The sequence below is a fragment of the Pezoporus occidentalis genome, unplaced genomic scaffold, assembly GCF_034315485.1.
Source record: "Pezoporus occidentalis ecotype Australia unplaced genomic scaffold, CSIRO_AGI_Poc_V1 ctg2, whole genome shotgun sequence".
NCBI lineage: Eukaryota > Metazoa > Chordata > Aves > Psittaciformes > Psittacidae > Pezoporus > Pezoporus occidentalis.
In genome coordinates this window covers 7650913-7663897 of record NW_026913855.1, presented here as the reverse complement: position 1 = coordinate 7663897, position 12985 = coordinate 7650913, and positions in this window count along the sequence as shown.

Below are 12985 nucleotides of genomic sequence, written 5' to 3'. Positions count from 1 at the left end.
CCCCCCCCCGCCTTTCCCAGGGACCCCCCCACCTGCCGCCTGCTGGCCCCACGCAGCTCCGGGCGGTGGGAAAAGCAGCCCCCCGTGTCTCCCCTCTGCAGGGCTCCTTATATCTTGGGAGGATTTCAGAACGCCCCGCACGGGCCGTGAGAAAACGGGCTCCTGAGGTAGACCTAAGGTAGTGCTGGGGAGGCGAACGCTCTCTTTATTTAGCAAAACGGGTACAGAGGTGAAAGCTGAATGTCTTTAGAAGGCTCAGTTTTAGTTGATAAACATCCTGAGACTAATGTCAGAGCTACTTTTATGAGGGTAAACAGTACAGTTTCCTGGAGGGTTTGTCTAAGACTTTGGAAAAACAACCAAATAATAAAGGGGTTTTACATCCACTTTTAAAGATCATTTTAGTGTTCATAAAAGCTGCCAGACTTGCTGAAATACTCCCTACCCACACAACGACAGCAGCAGAGGCAGAAGCAGGACAAGGCATCCTCTCTGCCTACTAATTTGCCTGAATCCTGACCTGAAGTAACTAGGAGGGAAGATATTTCTCACACCATCCCTGTGCCAACTTCCATTTTTCTGCCCAGTGTGGGAAGGCAGCAAACTTGCACCAACTTTCATGACATGTGTGTGTAACAGCTATAGGGAAACTTGTCCACTTGGGTATGAGAATGTTATTACCTCTGTAACAGCTCCCTGTAGTAATCACTTGTTTTCGCTGTCAGTGTAGAGCCCATTCCCCATCTCAGTTAAACTGGCAAACCTGAAGCAACTTCACTGAGCGCGGAACAGAGCTGTGCTCCACCAGTCTGTGTCCAAGTCAGTGAATGGCAGTAGGAGACTTTAAATCTCATTATCAATTCCTTGGGATTCTGCCAGTCCCTCAACAATTAGATCTTGAGATGAAGATTCAGATTATACAGTCAAGTTTTGTTTTTTTTTTTCTCTCTCCAGATTTACTCTAATGATTATTTACAGAAATAAGGTCACACTGGCTAGTTTTGTGGCCCCACATTTTTCATAGTGATCATAACATAGTCATTTCAGCATTACAATAGAAAAAGGGCAGTCAAACCTCTGGAGAGAAGTTGTTGGAAGCTTGTATGCTGGCAAAGTGCCCAAAACAAATGATGAATTACAGCTATGATAAATGAATACTTTGTGTTGGGAAGCAATAGGTTGTTCTCCCAGTTTCTCTGTTGCATGTTCATCTTTGGACTCCTCAGGCTTATTGAACATTCTTAATGCAAGCCCGAGGAGGCAGAAATGGCTCTTGTCAGACATCGCTGGTCAGTGACAGAGACTTGGTGCATTTTTGATAATGGTAAGCAAAACCGCTCTGCAGTACCACTTCTCCAGTATTTGGACAGAATAGTTGCAGTAACACCCCAGAAAGTTATCAGTACACAGTTACTGCTGGCAGCCTGACTAAAAGAACAACTACCTTTTGCTAGAATTGAGCTGGTTACTGAATCAATGTGTCATTTTTTTCTAGACTAGGATTTTATTCATTATACTTGCTTCTTGCAGTGCGTGCACACATCTCTATTTCTCTGCTTCAATGCAGCATACTCAGAATATACCTGATTATAATTTAAAAGGCTAAACAGATGCCACTTGAAAAGTTTGCATCTCAATTCAAGTGTTGCCTTTGAGCTTGTTGGTGGTTTTTTTTTAACCCAAGCTGGACTGAAGTAAGAAGAAAAAAAAATAAAAATTAAATGGAATAGAACAGCTTTAATAGAATGGCAACAGCTGTGGATGCTCTTTGATTACTGCGTGAACCACAGCACTATGAAAATAAAATGTATATATTGTCTAGTGTTTAAGATTGTAATTTAGAATTAATACATAGTGCATAGTGCAGCATTCATGACACAGAAAACACAGGAGAATTCTATAATATAGAGTGAGCCCTGGACCCCCCACATTTAATACATGAACTCCTCAAGTTTCACATACAGCTGAATGGGTTATCCAAACATTTACTAATGCAAATGTGGCTGCTTGCGCTAATTTCTGCCCTGTGTTGTCTTCCTTCACAGGCACAGATTTCAGTAATGTGCCTATGACTTACTTTTTTCAGACCTGTTATGTGATACACAGTAAAATAGGAGGAACTTGCATTTCACTGCCTCATATTCCCACCCCTCTTCTCCTCCCCAGTACAGGGCTGAATCACAGAATGGTTTGGGTTGGAAGGGACCTTTAATATCATCTAGTTCTAACCCCCCGCTACAGGCAGGGACACTTTCCACTAGACCAGGCTGCTCAAAGCCCTGTCCAGCCTGGCCTTGCACTCTTCTGTGCCCCTGACACCAGAGTTGAGAGCATATTGCAAAGAATATGCCCATCAACTCATCTGTCTCAACATTACATGGTTTCAAACACAAGGTTTTTTCAGGAAATACGAGAGAAGGTTTCAAGCATTCATTTGCAGAATGCACATATTATGTACAGAACAGGTTGGTGAAGTTATAGCTCACCTCCTTCCTCAAAAACAAACAATAAAATTTCAATTTTAAATTCAAGAAACTGTCCTCTCGAACCTTACACAAACCATAAAAATCAGTTCTTGAATATAGAGCATTTCACTAAGCAGTTGCTATTAAATGTCCTTATATGAAAGAATTAAATCCTTTCTCTCCAATACTTGATGTTCTCCCTGCCACCATACTATACATAATGCTAAAACCATGCAAAACAGAGTAAAAAATACTAAAGAATGCAGTACAGCGAGTAGTTTTAAAATTTAGAGGGTTTATGCAAGATGAAAGAAACATTTTACTATTGCTCTTTGAACAAGAGAATTTTGTATGCTGCAAGCTATTTACACTGTTCTCCTACAAGGGAGACTGGGAAGAAGCAGCATTATATATGGATATTGCTTATGTGTTCATACCATTTTCTGTCCTACAGGACTGAAATAAAGAATGAGTTGCAGGTTACCTAAATGACAAAGGTGAAGGAACAAGAGAGGAGAAGGCTGAAAAACAACTATTTTCCACTTTTGTGTTGTCATTTTATGTCATACAGCAGCTTTTATGTTTCTGTCATATACAGCTGCCTCACTTTATCCAGCTCTGTTCATGACTCTTCAGACAATAAAAGAAGGGTTTTTTTTACAGATCTGTGCTGTGCTGTGGTATCACTTTACAGGTGACTAACATGGAACACTCATTCTTTATAACTGCTGGAATTGAATATTTGCTCCAGGAAATGTTGGAGGAATAGATGCGATGTAGATTTTGTAGCACCTTCATGGCTTTTAAAATATTGGGTGCTCATTTAACCATTGATTTGATTTTGCAGTTAATCATGATGTAAACTGTATTGGTTTTTATTGTGCAATAAATCACGGCTTTTCAAAATACAACAATTTTCAAGAGCACTACAGAGTCTACTTGAGAAAAGGAAAAGGTAAATATTAACTAAAAAGAATTCCGTATCCCCAAAAATAAGGTGACGCTGTCTCCCAAAATCAATATGTTTCCAAAGCCATAAAGCAAAGCTGCACATTGCTGAAGAAGTGACATATAAAGACAATACATATATAACAAGAATGATGAAAGGAATAAGTATGGTCAAAAAATCACATCTACCTTTGTAAAATGCTACTAAAGTAGTAATAGGAATAGCTTTCAAGTTGTCGTGTCCACAGGCAAGAATACCAGCTCTACTTTTATCCAAGAAAGCCCAAAATGTCACATGCCACAATGGTGAGAATCCCAGACTCTGCAGAATCTGTTTAAAAAGAGTGCATGCACATGAAATCTAGTGGAGAACTTGAAATGACAGCAGCACAGCAGAAAAAAACACACATCTATATGTATGCACCTGTTCTGTGACATGTATACGGATATACCTTGGAATGTGTCATTCAACAAGCCCCAAGACACCATCTTCTCAGGCACATGCATTTCCTTTTGCCTCTACTCACCCTTTCTTCCACGTAAGTGGTGATGAGACCCTGGGCCTTGCTCAGGATTAGGGCCCGGGTTTTTATCCTATTCAAGAGATTGCCTGAGCTTACCACTGTCAGGCAAACTTTGTAAAGGTCTCCTCCCTCAGAACTGTGCATCTTTGCTCTGCTTTCTCTGATTTGCCTTACTCAGTCACTTAGTACAGTAACTTACCTTCTATACTGCTTACGTAGAGCAGGGGAAGGCTTTCTTCTTGGTCACCTTTTAGAAGAAGGTTAAAGCAAACCTGATTCAAACATATATTCAACCTACTGGGCATTTGGTAGCACAGTCTTGTTTTTGACTATCTCCTGCACTTTAAAGAAAAGCCTTTGTCTCTTGCACCTCTTCTTAAACTTCATGCTCAGTTTAGCATTTTAGTCTTATTTATTCCATTGTTTCTTCAAGGGGATGTAGGATTCAGCATCTTCTTTCTCAATGGCTGTCCTTAGGGAAGACACCAAATTGAACATGGATTTCTATTTCTGTCAAAAAGATCATCACCATGGTCTACTCCATCAGTGTCTTTAGGAAAGTAATTTGTGGTCTGGAGCCACTGAGGAAAACACTGCCTTTTCTACTTCTGACAGATGCATTAGCTTTTCCTTCACGCTAAGGCTGTAAAACTCCACAGCAGTGCCAGGGAATCCCGAGGGTAGGAGTCAACTTTAAAGCTTTGGATTTCATTAGTTTAGTTTGAAACCTGGTTTGGTTTCAAGACAGGCAAAAAAGTCCAGAGTGCTACCCACATCTAAAAATTTACCCCAGGCAGAGGGCACCGTGAGGCTTGCATAGCTGAAAGTGTCAGAGGGAGCTGCCAAGGAATTGTCATGGCACGCTGGCCTTGTCAGGGTCTCTTCCTGGCACCACTGTTTCAGTGTGCTTACTTTTATCACACAGTATGCGAAACTTTCAAATGCAAAATATACAGCTATATTATTACAATTTTACTTACTTTTTTCTCCAACATGTCTTACGGAATACTGATAAGCAGATCTTCTGCTCTTCCAGCCATTTAGTAAAACAATTCTGAATATCTTTAATTGCACCAGTTTGACAAAAGGAGTGAATTGTTTGCTGTGGTATCTCTACCACAGGGTATGATATGTGTACTATGGACAAACCACAAGTAGTTTGCTGGTTGCTATACAGGCAATTGTTAAATTGCTAGCTATATGCTTGTCTGGGGTGAGGGAACTGTAGTGATAAAGGATTGCCTTTTCTGCATGCGTAACAACAGGCGCTAATGGAAAGGAATAAGATAAAGAAGGAAAACCCTCCAGATCTCCCTATATGAATATTAAAAAGAGCTGGCTTTTATTGTCAGAACTTAAATCGGTGACGTCTGTGCTTGAGCTGCTTTTCCTGATGGTACTGAATGTCACAATACAAAATGCAGCGTAACTCTGCCCAGCACTGTTCATGCTCCCTTTATGGGAACTGGGCAGTGATTTCTCTTTGAATAGAATCATAGAATGGTAGAATGGTTTGGATACATAATTTACAGCTTGCTACAGTGATTCTGCAAAGTCAATACTTATCCTTAGCACAAAGCAGAGAATGAAGGGCATTATGGAGAAAGAGAGACAGATACTACAGTGACAAAGAAAGATGAATTCTGTTGCGCAAACACATTACAGGTTCCTTTCATAGGAATAAAATGACTTTTTTCCTTCAAACACAAAGTATTTTTCAAAATACATGTAATATGGTTGTATTTAAAAAGACCTTGTCTGCAGCTTACATGTCACTACTGACATAAACTCTCTGGCAGTGAATTATCATATGATTATCTACTGTGCAAAGAAGATCTATTTATTGATTCAAGTCACATATAGTTGCAAGGCAAAGGTTGTAGATAGAGGAAATATTTTTTATTAGACCAACTGATCAGAATAGGAAGACGGATCATGCACACAAGCCCTTTCCACAGCAAAAAGTAGTCTGTTTTTTTCCCTAGGTACTCAAGCTGGCTTCATAAAAGATGTTATTTCTCCTCACAAACTTATCTTCTATTACAGCCTTAGATCACCGTGACTATTACAATGCTGCTATGTATGTAATTATATAATACCTACCTGGGAACCTGGTTACTCATCTGCATTATTAATAGTGTCTGACATGTTTTCACTCCTGCATTGACAAGATCTTCTCCTGACCACCTGAAGTAATCAAATTGCATCCTACAAGCACTGAGGAAGTTTATGGAAAGCAATTTTCAGCCACAGGGTGGCTGTACTAGAATTAGTCTGCTAGAAAACAGTTGCACCCCTTAGACTTGCAGTAGGTATACCCTGGCACTCCTGAGTCATACTTCCACTGGTAATAAAAAGAGTTAGCAGGTGATCCTCGGCTTTATATTTGCCTCTTCATTGCTGTTGCAGGGAATGGCTTGGAGTTTGTGTTTTCTGAATGAACTCTAAGAATAAGTTGGGAATAAATAAAAGGTAAGCCAGACAGGATACTCAGTCTCTTATCCTGACTCAGGTAACATTTAAGATTTTCAGTGAGTGCTTGGTTTGAACTTCTGAAATCCACCTAATTTTTTGTGAAAAAGCATCTTTTTCCTCCTGAAGTCTGTATAATCTCTAAGTAATTTTGTTGCAGCTTAGAGAGATCCCAGTTTTTCATGTGTGTTGCTTCTAGACTTTGGTTCTGCTGATGGCCAGAGGCAAAGAGCTCAGGGATCTCCTGAACAGTCACCTGCAAGTCCTGCCCAAACAAGGGCCAATGGTCTCACAGTGTAGACACAACTTGGTGAAGAGTGCAAACAGCCCTTGGTGCCCATGGAGCCTCAGTGGTGGCTCTGAGGGCAAAGCTCTGCACCAGAGCTAATCACATTTCTCTGAGTAGGGAACAGGGATCTCATGGGAAATTGCTGGGGGACAAAAATAGGTGTGTTGGACTTCTCTGCAGAAATCCCCCTGGGTGTCTGAAGAATGCTCACTGGCCTGCTGCAAGCAGTGTAGCGCGAACAATGCCAAACTGTCAACTACATCAATAAGGAGAAGTTTTAGTCTCATCTCACCTCTTCACAGTCCCCACTGACAGGCAAAAATTGAACATGTCCTTAACTCTAGAAGAGAAGAATCTGTTTTGTAGTGTGCTACAGGCATGATCTAGACAAATTGCACCTATATTTTATTTGAACCCAGCACAATACAACATAACAAGGCATTTCAATTACCTCAACAAGATACCAGTACAACTTTATCTTTTCAATTTTTCATCCTTTTTTTCCATCTTGGCATTTGTTCTATATATCACTGTAAATCTCATCAGTCCCAGACCAGTTTAGGCTAATAAATTTCAGTTACCATCTCAAGCCTAATGAAAAGGGGAAGCTTGCAGTGAAGAAAGCCAAAGGCTGCAGTTATTGCCTTGGGCCTCCAGCTCATCCCTCTGAACAGGGAAGTGGACAGGCTCATTCCTTTCTGCCTCTCAGAGATGGTTAGGGCTCAGGGAGAAGCAGAGCTGTTGAGCACATTGCAGTAAGGAGGGCTGCAGAGTAAGGCTACCCCTGGGAACAGACCCATGTGCCCCCCTAGGGCAGAATTTAGGCAATGGTTTGCAACATACCATGCCAGAACACAGTCTTAGCTGTCAGATGCCAAAGACAGACCAAAGCTGCACATGCAGGTCTAGAGCAACGTGTTTAACCACAATTCTGGCATGCTATTCCTATCTTCAAAAAGGGGAACAAGTTAAGCAGGAAAGCAGTTATTTGCATATTAGCTGGAAAATACACTGAGATCCCAGCAGACAGAGTGAGAAAAAACTATTTTTATACCATAATGATGTTTTTTCTAAAAGGCAGAGATAAAGCGTTAAGGATTTTATGGATACATTGAAGAGGTAAATAAGCTAAAATAATACTGCATGTCAACATACTTAAATGTTGATTAATTCTGACTGAAATTTGCCATCTGTGACTGAGTATTTTACTAAAGAAACCCCACAAATTATAGATTATTGTAGCTAAGAATCTTCATGACACTGTTTCTTAAGCTCTGGTACTGAAATAGCTCCACTGTAAATTAATATTTACAATAAATGTATGCTCATAAATGTTCCAAAGCATTTTCTAGTGACAGTCTGTTCAACTATTTAGTGATTCAAAAAAAAAACTCTCCAAGAAAAGCTCCACATCAGTGCAGTACATAAAATAGAGAAATGTATGGAAAATGACAAAGGCAGTGTGTTATTGCTGAGGTGCCTCTAACTTGATTGCTCAGCTGGTTGAAGTAGCTTTTCATAAATGAAATATGTCCTCAGTTTTCCTCATATAGATAGAATAAGAGCAAAGTCAACAAAACCTCTCTTCTTTATTTTCCTTTGGCAACATTACTTTCCTTGGAACATAGCAAAAATCTGTGTTCAGGGCACGTTAGCTAATTCTGAGGCACATGTTCACAAGCAGACACATAAGAGGCTAATTTACATGCTTAAAGGCAACTGAAACTTTGTTTTGCATATGTAAATGTACCTGCCCAGCATAAGAAGTGGTTTTCCAGTATGCCCATGTGTGAGCTGAGTTTACAAGCTTAAAAAAATACCATAAATCTGATCCACTGCTACTGTCACTGTAGCTGTCATCACAGCACAATTCAGGTAGAAAACCTCAAGACACCTATCAGGTCAAATCCTGTGGACCTTACTCAAGCAAAAAATCTTGTTGGTATCAACAAACATCTTCCCCAAAGAATCTGTATACAATTGAGCCTTTTTTATGCATTCATATTTTAGTATCATTGAGTATCTGTGACAAAGTAGGTTTTCTTTTTTTAGCTCAGGGATCAAGGCATTAGGGGAATGAAAAATGAAAAATACCCTCCTTTAAGTCCAGATGGGGACTACTTCTATAGTATCAGGATACTTCGGAAGAGTCTGGGTTTTCTAGGTGAGTATAGAAAACCGTTTGAAGAGCAAGTTCCTTTAAAGACAAGTCACAATGGTCAGATACAGGAGTATTAACAACTTGGAATGTGTTTTTTCCTATGAAGCAGTAACTTTAATACGAGAAGCATGCATTCACCATCCAAAGGGTTCAAAATAGTAACTGTTAGCCAACAAACCTGCATAGTGGTTGTTTTGTCATTTTTTTTTCTTTCAGGACCCTGACCAGACCAGGGCTCATTCTGCCAAAGGCAGTATGTCCTTAGGCTGTAATTTCAGCTATGGTCTGTTTGCTGGAAATGTCACACCCTTTCATTTTCCAGGTCTGGCCACCTCCCTACCATGGACTCCAAGTTTAGAGTTCTAAGGTAAACAAACCATGATAAACTTTCAATAGCACAGAGCGCTTCTCCCTCTATAGCATGTTTATATCCAAGAGCGCTCAAGTAAAGACCCCAGTCACTTTCTGCAGAGGAAGGCTACCTGCTAGAGAGAAATCCAAAAGGAGCAAAGATAATATATTCAGGAAGCACCTTCTGGTTGTCATAGTCAGTCTAGCTGAAAAAAGTAAGATTCTAGAGAGCTCAACCTACTTTCAAATTCAGCAGACATTTTTAGTAACAATAAAGAAGAGACAGGACTGGATATTTTCAAATGGTTTCAGAAATGATGAAGTAGTCCCCAGTCCAAAACAGCAGTGCACACTTGAAGCTAAGATGTGTTTGTTTGAAAATGAAAGACCATTATAAAAATTAAAAGATTAAAAAATGTCCAATGAGTTATAAATGAAATAAGACATTTATTTTTATAATACCTCTAGAAGAGATATCACTCTTTGCTAAAATCTACCAGCTATTAATTTATGATAATGTAAATGGTTTAATTAATATTCAATGATACAGCACTTTCCAAGGAACCAATCTCCGAATACAGTACTTTAGAAAAGGGATATGGTGTCCTGAGAAATACATTTATAAGAGATGGGACAAATGCGTGGTTTACGTAAATCATTTTAACTCCAACAAAGTCAAAAGAAAGATGTTGATTTCCTCATGTTTACTACCTGTAAATAATATTACAAATAACATCTGTTATCTTAGTGCTTATCTTATACAGCTGTGTGTGCATAAGACTTGGTATTTCCTTTTGTTGTGACACAAAACAACTTTGTGGAATCACGGAATTACATTACTTGAGATGAATACTTGCAAACTACAGTTTCTGCAATGCTAGCCTCTAATGCTGTGTACTCTGATGGCAAATGTCACCAGTCTACTAGTTGCTAAGTTATGTAGCAACACTCATACTAGGTAAAATGAAGATACTATAAGAAAACTCAGTACTCAATAACGTTACTTACCAAGGTAACTTACTAAACTAACTCCCAAACTACAGCTGCTAAACTGCCTGTAGACATAGTAAGAGCAATCCAAAATGATGGAAAAGATTCATCGTCATTTTGGAGATCTCCAATTCTACAGTATTGTAAACACTGAGCATATCACAGAAACTAAGTGAAAGGTTTGAGTTCACAGCTTTTCCTGCTTTATTTAGTATTTTTCCTTCTCTCAGATGATTTTTCATTTTTCATTTTTCCACACAATAAGGAAGTAAAACAAAAGACATTTTCACTTCTAAGGCTTTCTAAAATGTGGAGTTTCAAACAGATATAATTTTCTAAGTGCCTTGGAGGCTGTGTCAGTCACAGGGCTATTCTTGGTAATAGCCACTGGCACTCCAAGAGCAAAGCAGAATGAATTGTGGAGCAAGGGGAAGACCAAATACCTCCAAGTCAAATTCTAACTAGGTGGAATTATCTGTAGCAAAGAATTACTAAATCAAACTATCATAGTGTTTGGCACGGAACTATCCAGCAAGGGCAGAGATACAAATTAATCTAGGTGCTAGGATTTTATTTTCTTAAGATATACTTTAAATATCAAGAGTTTCTGACTTTTTACATTGCTCTTTTTAATTTGTTAGCTTCTGGAAAAGTAAGCATATTGTTTTCAGCTATAATAAATTCACTGCTCCTACAGCTTTAGTTCAACTCTTATCTATACTGGCTCTGCTGCTATTCAACAGAACACTGAAGCTCAACATGAGGCTGTTTTCTGAATTAGTTGCCTATCTGCAAATTTAAAATTTTCTTTCAATTTCCCCACTGGCTCCATCATATGGTATATGTACTCCAGACTATTTAAGCTAACTCAGCCTGTTTGTCTCCTGCAATTAAGGGCCCATTATCCTTCAGTGACAATTTATGTTAATGATAATCAGATGCTTTTTTAATTAACAATGACCTACAAGCATCCTAATACATTTCTCTCTCTCCCCGATGATAGTTTTTTACAAGACTCCATCACTCCATTTCATTTGAAACTTGGGGGCTCTCATATTTATTCAGACAGCACAGTTCCTGCAGCCCCTTCATTTTTGCTTTTTCAGCTTTCATGTTCATATGTCCCTGTCAGTGTGTGCAGCTCTAAAACCAGTAGCATGTGAGCAGCTGAGATGGACCCATGTTGCTCCAGCAATGCAGAATCAATCTTCAAACGTGCAACAGCTCTGCAATTGCCCGGTTTGGCTAGACTTCCTACGTGTACCGAGAGTGGCTCCATATTACATGTACAGATGTAGGGTTGTCTTGGACGCAATGCCAAAATAGCAAGGTTATATGCTACCAGTAATAGCTGTAAACACAACCAGTAAAAATAGACAGTAGAGATAGTAGACACATGTATACAAAAGACTGCCATATAAGATATAATTCTTTTATTCTACATCATGAGCATTTCTAAGAAATAGTACCCTTTACAAATTAAGTTCAATGCAGAAAGATACAGTCCCTAATCTGCCTTATAACCAACTAAGCTGACTGATAGCTCAGAATTGTTATAGTTTCTTTTGCAGAGCATTTTCCCTGCACTTTTTATCAGGGCTATTGACACCCAAGAGGCAGTGCAGATGGCTACTTGGGACAGAATACTGCAGAGGGCAGCAAAAATGTTCCAGTATCTCAACTGTCCCATGACACACTGGTATTTTAATACAAATCTACTTTCCCCTTAGACTTCTATTAATAGTGTGGGAGTATGACTTGCGATGGCTGAGGCACTATGCATGTTGTGCTCCCTGCCTTCCCTGCAACAAATGCAACAGAATTCCTACAGAGAGCAGGATGCACATTGTCTTAATGAAACCAGGGTTTGGACATTGGTTGGAGAAGTATCTAGAAGGGTATTGGCATCTTTTTATGCCTTCTGATCATAGCCTGGTCACATAGAAATATTGCTGTGAAGTCTCTTGAAAATAGTTTTTCCAGTGGATGCTATTTCCATCCATGGCTGTGTGGATAAAAGAGTTTACCTTCACTAGCGTGGGAAGGAATATAATCTCATTCATGTCTTAAGGCTCTTTTTAACATGAGAAAGGTAGACGGAACTGGATGATATGGTATACTGATAACTCCAAATTTGGGAGAGTCAAACCTCAGATCCATGTAACCTCCCTACTCTAGCCTGCACATACAATTTGTTTAGTTTTTTGCCTGTTGCTTAGATAACTGGGGCTCTTTCAATACAGACCTGTAAATTAAACTACAAAAATGAAAGTCCCAGTTGATGTCATACATTCCTTACCATGTCACTATAATAGAAAAACTTCACTTAACAAATCAATTTTTATAATCAGGGTCTGGAGGCAGCAGAAAGATGACTTTTGTGGCTGCTGGAACCGAAGCATTTGTTTAGGTACAGAAAATTTTGTTAACCCAGTCGGGAGTTGGTAAACACCCTATCCAGATCACAGGAACCAGAGACACATTCAGGAGAAAAGAGCAGCATTTCCTTGAAATCTCAAGCTGAAATAAAGTGTGTGTGGGGTGGGGGGGGTGGGAGTTTTGTTTTTGTAATCACTGTCACTAACTGACCATCCAAGCTCATCTTATGATTCAGATAGCACCCCAAGGTTTTGTCCCATTTTGGCAAATTCAGCAACATCTTTCATAAACTGGTGATGTACATTATGTTTTTAATTTTAATTTGCCTTGGTGATCATGGACAAACTTGCATAATTTGTGAATTTGCAAAGAAGAGTCTTCTTTCTACCTTTTTTATTTTTTTTTT